The sequence below is a fragment of the Tachypleus tridentatus genome, chromosome 13 (genome assembly GCF_004210375.1).
Source record: "Tachypleus tridentatus isolate NWPU-2018 chromosome 13, ASM421037v1, whole genome shotgun sequence".
NCBI classification, from domain to species: domain Eukaryota; kingdom Metazoa; phylum Arthropoda; class Merostomata; order Xiphosura; family Limulidae; genus Tachypleus; species Tachypleus tridentatus.
Window position 1 is genome coordinate 155,525,540 of NC_134837.1, and position 13,553 is coordinate 155,539,092.

A 13,553-nucleotide genomic window follows, 5' to 3' on the forward strand; every position below is an offset into this window, starting at 1 on the left:
CAGATAATGACACTTGTTATATATCCCTTTTCTTATACTTAGGATATTATTTATACCATTAGGTGTCTTCACACTAACAAAGAAAGCTATGTTTTATTATACACAAACAGATTGTATTACTTCAATGGATGGTAACATATTTTACCAATATAATATAATTAGATTTTAACATTTTATTACAAAAATGTATAGGTGCAAAATAAGCACATATCATAGAAGCAACAGCAAATGAATATAGCTTAGTAAGACATATTGCTAGCATATTTATGTTTAAAGCATAGTAAACTGTAATGTGACAACATATTGATGAGCCAAATGATCACTTGATGTCTAGATTTATCAAGTAGACATGTGCAAATCTGTACAATTTTTTACATTTTCAAAAACTTTGTCAAAGTCAACACCACAATACTGAAACATTTTATTACATGCTTGGTCTTTGGTACATTCAGTTCACCTACCTGACTACCTTGATTCTGTCTGTGTCCTTTCTCATAGCATTTTAAACCTGGAGGAACTCGGACACCAGAATAAGTGCACATTTTTTTATCCCATCTTTGCCTTAAAATATTGTTTTGCAGTTATTCTCAAGCTATCTCTAATGCTTTTACATAAGCAAGAAATGGAAAGAGTGCAACATACATCATGCCCATTCTATGTTCATCCATGTGCAATAATATATTGTTCAGTTACTGACTAAACCAATAAAACTGCATCTCACACAAAACAAAAGAATGCCATATTTAATATTTAGCTTTGCCTGTTTCAGACGCACCATGGTGGAAGGAACAAAATCATATTAATAAAAGAAAAAGGATGCGTCTGTGTGTTAAAAACTTTACTAATGCAAAGTTATAAGATGTGAATATATAACAAATTCATATATTACTCTTTATATTGTAATCTGTATTCATGTTGTTAAAAAAATTCCAGAACATACACGAACTGGTATTTCAAATAGTCTCAATTTTTTAGTAGTTTTTCAAGATTTGCAACTGTACTGTAAATCACTTTTACATATCAGCCCCAAATACAGTTTCCCATTATGTTTTTTTTATATGCTCCAAGGTCACAAAAGCAAAGTTTGAAGAGTAAATTAGGTCTTTTCCATTTACTTTAGGCATAAGCAATTGGGAAATAACACTTCCTGCCCAGAAACAAGAAAAAAGTAAAAATTTTGTTATAGTGTTATTAATGGTACTTTCCAATTAATTTAGAGGTTACTTACATGATTGTCTGATTAACCTTTAAACATACAGCTTCTTACAAGCTCTCTACAAGCAACCAACAGGTATATACTAGCTAATTAACATTTGAAAAACTATTTATTCTAAAATGGTATTGCTATTTTTTGCACACAAAAAAATTAATATTTATATGTTCCCATTTTTTTTTTTTTTTTTTAAAGATAACCTGGACATTTCCTATTTGGCAAAAAATTCCCTAATGTTTTTGTGAAATACCACCATACAAATGCCATTATGTTTTCAAAATAAGTAGTAATCTCAAACTGGTCTTCTGCAAATCAAATAAATTAATAAATAATAGGAATAGGTTTTACCATCATTGATAAAAAAAATAAAATAGAAATAGCCACTGATAAAAAAGTTAGTTTTATGTACACTGCAGAAATAGCACAGAAAAAGTATTCAATAAAGATTTGAGCCAGAATATTTTGTTGCTACTTTCCAATACTCATTAAACAAAATTAAAACTTGCTTGATTTGGTTTTACTTGGAGAATAAGAAACATGTTTCCAAATACTGCAACTATTAAAAAGTAAAAGCACTACCATTTTAAACAATATTAACAAAATACCTTTATTAAAAATGATCTCTGTTTGCAACTTTTGTTTGTTTTGCATATGTGTATTCCCTACCTAGGAAAGTCTACTTGTGTCTGCTAACAAAACATTCTGCAAACATTGCACATTCACCACTGTGTTAGACTTAGTTTTCTTTCTTATTCATTAAACCCATCTTTACAGTTTACCTTGTGTTACATGGTGTTTTTTCATAAAAGAAAATTTCTGTAACTTTCAAACTGATACAAATGAGCACAAATATACAAAATATATATTAAAAATTAATCATACATATTTACCCAAATAGGATATAATAGTCTATTTTTTCTCTATCCAACCATATCTAAACTTTCTTTAGAACTGAGTCCCAAGGAATGTACAGTCCAGTATGGGCAATTTTTTGGTGGATTTCTGTTTTAAATTGCATATCAGTTCTTGTAATTTCGAGGTTAAGAAATGATATTTGATTGCTTTCTTCTTGTTCACATGTGAGGTTAATTTTGGGATGTATAGAGTTAATATGATTGATAAAATTAAGTGTGTGTTCTATAGATGTGAATCCCACAATCATGTCATCTACATATATGTACCAATATAGTGGTGGATGTAATGCTGTGTTAATTGCTTGTGTTTCAACTTGTGTCATAAAAATATTGGCTAGAACTGGTGATACTGGGTTGCCCATGCTTAGGCCATTTGTTTGTATATAGTTGTGGTTGTTGAACATGAAGTTTGTCTTCATCATGGTGAATTCTATGAGGGTTGCTAATACAATTTTAGTGTTAACAAGTGCCAATATTTGAACTTCTCCATACTAGTTGTTGTAATACTATTTTCACACTGATGGTATACCATTTAACTTTTTCCCGACACTTTACTTGAAAAAAGTGACTTCCACTATAACAATATAGTATTTTTAGAGTTACTCACTACTTCCAGTCATACCACTTGCATTTTCACTTATTTTAGATATCAACAGTATAAAATATATTTCTCAATAAAAATGTAGCTATACAAATAAAATAGGTGATTTTGTAACAAATGTGCAGGAGGCCTAAAAAATACTAGCTTTTATGAAAACAAACATCTTAAAAATTAAAAATTCATCGTCAGGGTCTTCAAAAAGAAAGAAAAAAAATGACCAAAGCAATGTTTATCTGATATTTGGGTAACTGTATAACCTTAGAAATAATCAGTTATTACCTGGATTTATAGAGATTTTCTGAAAAAATAAAATAAAAAGGGATAAGGTAGGTATGGCTCCTTTGAACACTTTCTCTAGATTTATGCCTGCTTATACAACATTAAATAATACAGTTAATTTCTGAAGAAATGAGGGAAGGAGGATCTAGACCTCCTAGACCACTCCACAAAGATCTGTGCTTGCTTATACAGCATTAAATAATACAAATATACAATTCCATATGATAAACTTAACACAAATCTAAAAGAAAAAAACAGTAAATTTACTACTTATCCAACACCTAAGTAACTATAGACACAGTAGTGAATGTTGTTAGCCAATTGTTTTTCCCCTAGTCAAAGTTAATGACAGTGGCAAATACTTAGTGGTTTTTACAATAACAAAGGATTATTTTAATAGTTGAAATAATTGAAACAAGTAATTAGAACAATTAATTTTGATTAGTTGGTCATTTCCCTTACAATCAGCAAAACCATTAAACTTGGAATAATCAAAACAGTTATTTTGAGTATTTGATTGTTTTCCTCCAATTAGTATAATCAGAAATTTGATTAATCAATTGTTGGAATAATTAAAAACAGTAACAATTAAAAATACTACTTTTGATTTTATCTAATTGTTGATTAATTTATTAGTTTACATGACACTAGTCAATGTAGCTGCTGCTTACATGTAATTAATTATATTGCTCAGCTCTTTTTGGAAAAAAGTTTTCAGTGAACTTGCATTACAACATTGATCCTACAGAAGAAATGTATCTTTACAAGTCATCTTCTATTTCAAGATTGCCCTACATTATTTAATTCTGTTTGCATTTAGTTAAGAACAAAGCTACACAAAGAACCATCTGTACTCTATTAACCACAGTTTCTAGCATTGTAAGTCTGCAAACTTATGGCTTTGCCTCTAAGGAACCATTGTTTGATTCATCACAAAATATACTGGATTCTACCAAACCTGCATAAAATGCAACAAAATCCCAGATATAACTCTCCAAGCAGTTTAGCAAACATGCAATGGTTAACTCTGAGATTGCTTGTTAATACTTCATTATTAAACCAAATTTTTCTTTAAAAATATACTATAAACATCATTCAAATTTATAATTGAGATTTTTATCATTCTTTTACAAAAACACTTTGCTTTTTTGTAGGTTTTATGAATATACTAAATTTACAGTTACATTTACTACATTTTCTTTAACATTTGATAATTTTATATAATATAATGATATGAGAAAAAAACTGCTGTTGTTTCAAACTGTTATATAAAATAGTCCAATACAAGTTTGCTTTTCAAGTAGATACACATTGTTTCTACAGCTATTAAAATACAAAAATTATGGTTTAAATTCCAAAAGCTAGTAAAACATTACAAACAAATATGCCTAAAAATTTGTGATAAAAACTGCATTAACTGCAAATGTATTATTCTTCACATTGCTCTTAATGTGTCCTTTGCAAATTCAAAAGAGGTCTGTAAAAATATCACTTCAGATCTACCTTTCATCTCCCATAAATTACTGCCCATGAAGCCTTTCATTCAAGGTCAAAACTCTTCAATTGAGATAGGTAACAAAACACAAAGGACCCTAAAAAACTATTTATATATACTTCTATCTTTTCTAATTCTAAGTATTAAAATATGTGCCTAAAATGATTAAACAATACTTGACTTATATTCTAGATTACAAGTAACATCTGTAGATCACAATGTTTTACTACTGTTGTGTCTAACAATATAGTTTAATGAAATATTCTTTTAAACAAGTTTCAATATAACATATCAGTAGTACAAGAACTAAAGTTAACAAACTAGATAATGTTCTTCCATATTGTATGAGATTAGTTTACATTCCTCTGATTTTGAAATTTAATGGTCAAATTAAGAATGTGGAAAAAACATCTGAAATTAATGTGATCTTTAACACAAATGATTGGCCTGTTAATATTCAGTTTTGCTAACTGATTATTTGGTTTATTCTCAACCCAATTAAACATAAAAGTGAAACCACCATAAATGTTTGGCTTATTTCATGTCTCACATTTTCAGCTCTTTTTCAAATGAACAGTTATGCAAATTAAACATTTGAAATTCACTAAATCACTAAATGCGCCATTTACCTCATTTTACTAAATGGTTATATTAACACTAAAACACGCATGCAGTGTCAATTTGGAAATCTTGTGCATAATACTTCAACATAACTCAATTTGAACTGTTAAATTAAAAGTGTCCAAACAACTTAAATAACAATTATATCATAAATCAAACAATTATGTAACCTTTACGTGTGTTTTTTTTTTAATCACGTCAACGTCACATAAATAGCAGTGACATAAATATATTTCAGTGATATATGCTTCTTTCTTCAGTTTAGCAATGCTGGATAATTCATAACATTATGCGTAACATAACATGATTAAGTAATTAACAGGCAACGTCGTCAACGAAATTACTTCGCTTGCCAAGACTAAAATAACTTAGTATTTTATTTCAAGAAACTGTACCTTATTTACGAGCTATCTTACGAAATAATAGCTAAACATTTATAACATTAACAAAACTCTTAAGCTACTTTTACAAATTTGATCTACGTCAGCCTTGAACTTACTGCCCAACTTCTGCTTGTCAAATTTTAAGAATCTTTCCTGGTATATTAGTGCATGTAGTAATAACACTAACACAGAACTGAAGGTTGCAGCTGACTGGCACAGTGCTGTCCTCTCTAATCATATTTAACACTTGACAATGTCAAAATATCTTGACGAAAAATTACAAATGGCAAGTGGGGGGAGAAGAAAGAAAAACCCAAAGCCTGTGGCTAAAACTTTTATATAGAGCATACACACACACATATACATCAAATGCGATAACACATAGTTAATGTATTAAGTAACGTCGCTATGATCGTGAAATATATTTATTGAATGAATACATCACAAGAGCAAATTAATAAATTTGGTAGGTATAGAGTGATACAAGATTTCCATCAAAACTAACAAAATCTTTACTAAGAAAGAAATGAACAGGATACAATGTATGATGCAAGCACGTTTGTGTAATTGCACTGAATGCTGGACAGTCACCTTTAAAGCAGTTCAGAATTGTTCAGCCTGGCACTACTGTCACTCAAAATTTCCTTCTAAACTGAATGAGCCACTTAAGATTATGTTTCAGTCTGCCTAAATTTCACACCTCTTAGTATTCCAGTGGTATCAAATTTACCCTAAATGACTAACATTACCTACGTGACTATTCATTCCCATATAATCATAACAAGATTGTAACCGCAATACATCACCTGACCTGTTATTGGAAGACACTGCTGTTGATTTTCATGAAACTATTTCCTCCGTGGATAGAGTAGATGTTATAACCAAGTAATTGATAAAGAAGAAATGTAGTTTGATTGTTTGCTTTTGTTTGTCTTTAATTTTGCACAAGTTTGTTTGTTTATTTTTGCATTTTGCACAAAGCTACACGAGAACAATCTGCGCTAGCCATCCCTAATTTTTCAGTGCAAGACTAAAAGGAAGGTAACTAGTCATCACCACCCACCACCAACTCTTGACATCTCTTTTACTAACGAATAGTGCAAATTACAATTTAACACAGTTGCAGACTATTTCAAATCGTAATACATTGCGTAATAAATAAAATTAACTCAATTTACAAACATGCGTTAGTAAAGAAATACTTGGTCTGGCATAGCCAGGTGGATAAGGTACTCGACTCGTAATCTGAGAGCATGGGTTCGAATCTCCGTCACACCAAATATGCTCGCCCTTTCAGCCGTGGGAGTGTTATAATATTATAGTCTATTCTACTATTTGTTGGTAAAAGAGTAGCCCAAGAGTTAGCGGTGGGTGGTGATGACTAGCTGCCTTCCCTCTAGTCTTACACTACAAAATTAGGGATGGCTAGCGCAGATAGCCCTCGTGTAGCCTTGCGCGAAATTCAAAACAAACAAACAAAAAATACTTTAACTTTATTTTGCTCTTGTAAACACGCATAACACAGGCAATACAAATAAATTAGAGTAAATAACAATTATAAAAGAAAGAATATACAAAAAGCAAACCCTGACTCATTGATAAAAAATGGCTTTGCTTCCATTTATCTTAATCTCACCAGCTCATTTGTCAATAGTGCAGCAAAGGGTTTTGTACTTGGCACTATGGCGTCCTTTAATGTGCCTTAATCTTAAATTAGAATCCTCTTGATTTTAACCAATTCAGACCATAAGTAGCTCACATCCTCTTCAAGTTGGACAGAGGCATAACTCATATCCTGGTTACAGAAGATACAAGGCTTAGACTGTATGGTGGTCATCACTTTGAAATGCTGCTTATTCACTGTTATAGCATGGGAAGGTGCATAATAACTCATCATATCTCATTTGAAAGCTCCACTCCCAACAGTATCTGGTGCTGTTCTTGGGACTGCTTTTCTAGTGTTGCCTCTATCAATTTTGAGATATAGACTACTCACCTAGTCTCTTCTGGCTTGACAGCTGTTGATCAAGTGGTTAATAACAACTTCCTCTTATTGATGGAAATTTCCATTTTTGACATTATTTGTAGTGTGGAAAGAGCCAGATGGCTCATCTAGACAACCATGGTAATATCCAAGTTTTGGAAAAGTCCTTCTTGGATATTGATATGTAATGCTCTAGATGGAGATGTATGTCTGGTCTCTTTGATTTTTTGATACATCATACTCTCTGACAGGATACTTTGGAAGTATGTCCTGCTGCCAATTACAGATGAGGTTTGCTCCACTTTTAGTAAGTCCTTTACAGTAGTGGTATCTGATGTTATGTCAGCTGACAGCTTTACTCTTCTTAAGCTGATGAAGTCACGATTATTGTTGCTACTCCCTCCACCATCAGTATATCCAATAGAAGCCTAACTCTTTAGAACTTACTGTGGATGATGAAGGCTGTCTAATGACAGACGTAGCAAGCTCTCCTATATCTGGTGCATCCTCATGTAACACATTTTCGTCCATGAGCTTGGCTATGGTGAATGTCAGGCTAGTACCAGGAATCTGAGAATCAGCCACGTTGTTCAATTATCAATTATAACAAAAATCTTGGTCACGGTTGTTCTAAGGAAGTGATATATTAGGCAGAACGAAAATACGGGAAATATTTGGCAGTAAGACAGGATCCCTAACCGCTGGTTAGTCATAGAAATAAATAACCAGAATTGTCGAGCATTAGTCTAGAGTAAAGCATAAGGCCAGATTAATTTAAATAGGTGAAACTTCAGCAAGTGTGCGAATACTGTGAAAATGAGTATTGCTCAGTTACAACCATGCCCTTCTCTAAAATTCTGCTGGAGGTGGAGTCATAGAACTACCTTAGTCAAGAGACATTTTTATGGGTTTCATATATACTCGTAGCCTATACTATCCATAGAAGATGCATTTGTACATCTCTAACTTTTTGGTTTTCAGGCTTCATTTTGTCTCTAACTGATCATTACCTACAGTTATGCTACTCTCTGTCGTACTTGTTAACAACAGTCAAATTGACTTACATTTCAAACCATTCAAGTCCACCTTGCTACTGTCTAGTTATCATATGAATAGACTCTCACTGGGAAGGAATGGGTTCAATATTGCAAAACCGGTTCCTAAACACATGATCTGACACTTGGCAGACACTAAACAATGCTCCTGACCATTAAAATTCATTACTGCGCACAATTTTCTTTCATATACAAAGCCAATACTAGCTAGTTATAGTTACCAATTTCCCCCATGTAGGTGTTACTTTCTGCTCTTAGCAGTACACTGACAGCTTACATTTTCATCCATCTTTAACTGCACTTTGTACTGCAGCAACTTAAAAAAATATTTAGAAAACTGAGTACTTATAAAATATTTGCTCTCCAGTGACACAGTGGTACATATGAGAACATACAACACTAGAAACCAGATTTCGATACCACTGGTGGGTAGCACACAGATAGTCCATTGTACAGGTTTGTGCTTGACTTAATCGAAGAAACAAATAAACAAATATAAAGTATTTCAATCTGAATAATCTAAAATATTCCACTATGACCAACTCAAGGTACACCAAATCTACATTTGGTATGATATTCAAGTTAATATATTTACAAACGACAATTTCACTTTCTCGTAAATATTTCAATCTGATTAAACTGTAACGTTTTGTACAATTCTTACTGAAAAATATCACGCAAAGCTATGTTTTCTTTCAAATGTAGTGTTTGGTTCTTTGTTACTTTTATTCTTTTATGAAATTCGTTACATTTTGGATATTTCAATGTCAAAGTTGAAACATTGTGAGTTACCCGAATTTTTTTGCAATTTATCACATAATAGAACATACTATCACAAAAGAAATAAGTAAACTCGCCTTTTTAGAATTCCCTCAACCTCCTCCCCCCCCCAAAAAAATGGAATGGGTTAATAAAATAACAAGTAAAATGTATCTTGAAATAATACCTTACAGGAAATATAGCAAGTTAACATTTAATTCAAACACTATTCTGTTTCACGTTTCTTAACAGTTGTGTTGTGCCATTGATTAATTTGTGTTATACAACACTCGTGAACAGCTTTATGTAGTATCCATAAATGTAAGACCACATATGTGTATTTATTTATACATATTGTTTCTTTGTTTGTAAATTTCGCGCAAAGCTACACGAGGACTATCTGCGCTAGCCGTCCTTAATATAGCAGCGTAAGACTAGAGGGAAGGCAGCTAGTCATCACCACCCACCGCCAACTCTTGGGCTACTATTTTACCAACGAATAGTGGGATTTACTGTCACATTATAATGTCCCCACGGCTGAAAGGGCGAGCATGTTTGGTATTACGGAGATTCGAACCTATAATTCTCAGATTAGGAGTTGAGTGCCTTAACTACCTGACAATGCCGGGTTGGTTAACCTATACAAAAAACGTAAGTAAGGGTACTGTGGAAAATATCGTACGTAAAAAAACATTTTTCAAATATTTTTAGGTTGGATTATGAAAAAGATTTGGGAGTGTTTTTATAAGAGAGAAACAAAAACACACTAATCGTGAAACAGAATCACGACCCTCTTTATTTACATATAATAATTCTGTAAAAGGTTTACTCTGTGCTTTATTGTCAATTGTAACTTTGTTACACGATTTAATTCACTTCTTTTTATCAACGTTTTGGAGTTTAAGATACAGTTATATATGTACATTACAAATTATTCCATGACCATCTGGCAAATTCAAAGGTGACGAACAAAACGAATGTGTCCAGTCTCCTAAAAAATCATTGCAGCAACTACTTTGGATCCTATAACGGTTGGTCCTGTTCAAAAGGTTAACATACAAATCCTGGAGCTTCGTCACTGGATGCATGCTTTGTTTGTTTGTTTGGGAATTTCGCACAAAGCTACTCGAGGGCTATCTGTGCTAGCCGTCCCTAATTTAGCAGTGTAAGACTAGAGGGAAGGCAACTAGTCATCACCACCCACCGCCAACTCTTGGGCTACTCTTTTACCAACGAATAGTGGGATTGACCGTCACATTATACACCCCCACGGCTGGGAGGGCGAGCATGTTTAGCGCGACGCGGGCCTGGATGCATGCAGACGTAGGTTTTATCAGGCAGTTATAAACACACCATGAAAGATTTTATCTGAATTAAATCAACACTTTATATGAAAATCGTTATTCATTAACAATAAAAGTGTTAAAAAATTATATTATTGTTTTCATTTCAGCACCCGTAATAGTAATGTTATTTTCGCTTCCATTGCTATTTGTTACGGTGGGAGTACCACTTATAATACTTGTATTATGGTAAGCATAAAGTTTCTCTTGGTAAAATTTGGTTATTGTTAGGTGCAAAGCCATCCAATAGGATCGAACTTCTAACTGTAATGTTATTAACCTTCAAGTTTACAGCTAGTTGGTTGAACAGTCTAACAGTTTAGAAATACTTTAATCTATTTAATGTTTATTATCATGATATTTAAACTGGTTTCTTATTATGAATGTTTGTAATGGTATTTATGATTCTTATAACAATTAAAAGTTTCTAACTTGTAAACGGCTTACGACCCAGGAAGGTGTGGAATTTTAAAACTATATAATTAAACTCGAATTTTTTTACTGGTACTTAAAGTAGGCAAAATAATTTAGATTTAAGTGCTAATTGTCCGAGTTAATTAGGTTTACGTAATAGCCAATCAACTCATTTAGAATAGAACTGCTTTTTTTCATTTTTATTTCTTCCTCTTTTACCCTAATCTAGAATCTAATTTAAAATTGTTCTCCTGTAATGAAAATTTCTTCTGTTGATTTAATAGAACTATGAACCAGTCACCCAATGTACTAGTGTAATACCAGTTACCCAATGTACTATTGTAATACCAGTCACCCAATGTACTATTGTAATACCAGTCACCCAATGTACTATTGTAATACCAGTCACCCAATGTACTAGTGTAATACCAGTCACCCAATGTACTATTGTAATACCAGTTACCCAATGTACTATTGTAATACCAGTCACCCAATGTACTATTGTAATACCAGTTACCCAATGTACTATTGTAATACCAGTTACCCAATGTACTATTGTAATACCAGTTACCCAATGTACTATTGTAATACCAGTCACCCAATGTACTATTGTAATACCAGTCACCCAATGTACTATTGTAATACCAGTTACCCAATGTACTATTGTAATACCAGTCACCCAATGTACTATTGTAATACCAGTCACCCAATGTACTATTGTAATACCAGTTACCCAATGTACTATTGTAATACCAGTCACCCAATGTACTATTGTAATACCAGTTACCCAATGTACTATTGTAATACCAGTTACCCAATGTACTATTGTAATACCAGTTACCCAATGTACTATTGTAATACCAGTCACCCAATGTACTATTGTAATACCAGTTACCCAATGTACTATTGTAATACCAGTTACCCAATGTACTATTGTAATACCAGTCACCCAATGTACTATTGTAATACCAGTCACCCAATGTACTATTGTAATACCAGTCACCCAATGTACTATTGTAATACCAGTTACCCAATGTAATATTGTAATACCAGTTACCCAATGTACTATTGTAATACCAGTTACCCAATGTAATATTGTAATACCAGTTACCCAATGTACTATTGTAATACCAGTCACCCAATGTACTATTGTAATACCAGTTACCCAATGTACTATTGTAATACCAGTTACCCAATGTACTACTGTAATACCAGTTACCCAATGTACTATTGTAATACCAGTTACCCAATGTACTAGTGTAATACCAGTTACCCAATGTACTATTGTAATACCAGTTACCCAATGTACTAGTGTAATACCAGTTACCCAATGTAATATAATGTAAAGTTTGACAGATTATATTACAATTGTTGCTGTTTGCCGCTTAGCTCAAGTTACTTTTAATATAAATGTATATCTACTGATGTCTGTAACTATAGGCATACTTATCAAAGTTACTTCATCTCTTTCTTTTAGTATTATGATTTGGAAAGAACCAAGACTTAATATATTTCAAGGTAAAATGAGAGAAATAAACCTGAATTATGTAAAATATCTACAAACTGGATACTTTAATGTAAAATCCATGGAACATCCAGAAGAAACTACAAAAGACGAAAGAACAAAAAAATGATGATGTGAGTGTTAACAAAATATTTAATTCAAGGTGCTATTAAGTAATATTTATATTTGAAAATTATGAAATGAACACAAAAATGTAGTTTTACTTTTGTTTTTTTCTGTAAACCATAAAGTTATTACATAACTGGATATCTGTGCTGTTCCCACCAGTAGTAACGAAACTCAATTTCAACGCTCTAAGCCTTCAGATTTACCACTGGTGATGAAAACTTAGTTTGAAAGCAAAAATTATTATTTTCTGTTAAAACGGATTTTGTATTATTTTGGATTTACCGAATGATGTTGATTGTTTTTGAATATTCTTGCAACTCTGTATAACAGATTGTCTAGCGTGGATTGGTGGTTGGTGCACTACAGTCGCTAGATCGAATCCTGCCACCATTTGCTTTTATAAATTTAATGTAATCTAAATTACATAGCTTAAAAGTAGGCACATTTATACAAGTTACATGCTAAATGCCCTGAAGAAAGCCTGCTATATACCAGTAAACAGTTTATTGAATGTATTTTTAAAATTGTAAACTTCTCAAAGAACTATATTTTCATGTGTTTCTTTTCTTGGATCGTAATGTAAAACGTTAAAGATTATTTTTTGAAAAATATTTTATAAATATTTGGCGCCATTCTGAATATCTTATAGTTAGAGTGCAGAAGAAATTGATTGTGTGAATACAATAGGAATTGTGAAACCATGAAAATATTTACTAAGACTTACAGAAAACAAAAAGTGAGTAAAAATGTGAAATTATATAATAAATGAATTGCATTTGTGTCATTATATCATATTGTATTAGTTAGTTGAAAAGCAGTATTTGTATTTTTTCTGTTAAAATTTCTCAGTAGAACTAGT

The 13,553-nt window shown here is 32.1% G+C and overlaps 1 protein-coding gene across 3 annotated transcripts in view; it reads right to left on the reverse strand.

The window, feature by feature from the left end:
- Window positions 1-5,742, reverse strand: part of LOC143240889 (4'-phosphopantetheine phosphatase) — a 60,503-nt gene extending 54,761 nt beyond the window's left edge. For 2 of the 3 annotated variants that reach the window (XM_076484117.1, XM_076484119.1), the window contains exon 1: window positions 5,623-5,742. The gene's annotated coding sequence lies outside the window, so the exon portion shown is untranslated. Of the gene's footprint in view, window positions 1-5,518; window positions 5,538-5,622 lie in introns of those variants that run through there. The other variant, XM_076484118.1, reaches the window with a different exon arrangement.
- Between the last annotated feature and the right edge of the window lie 7,811 nt (window positions 5,743-13,553).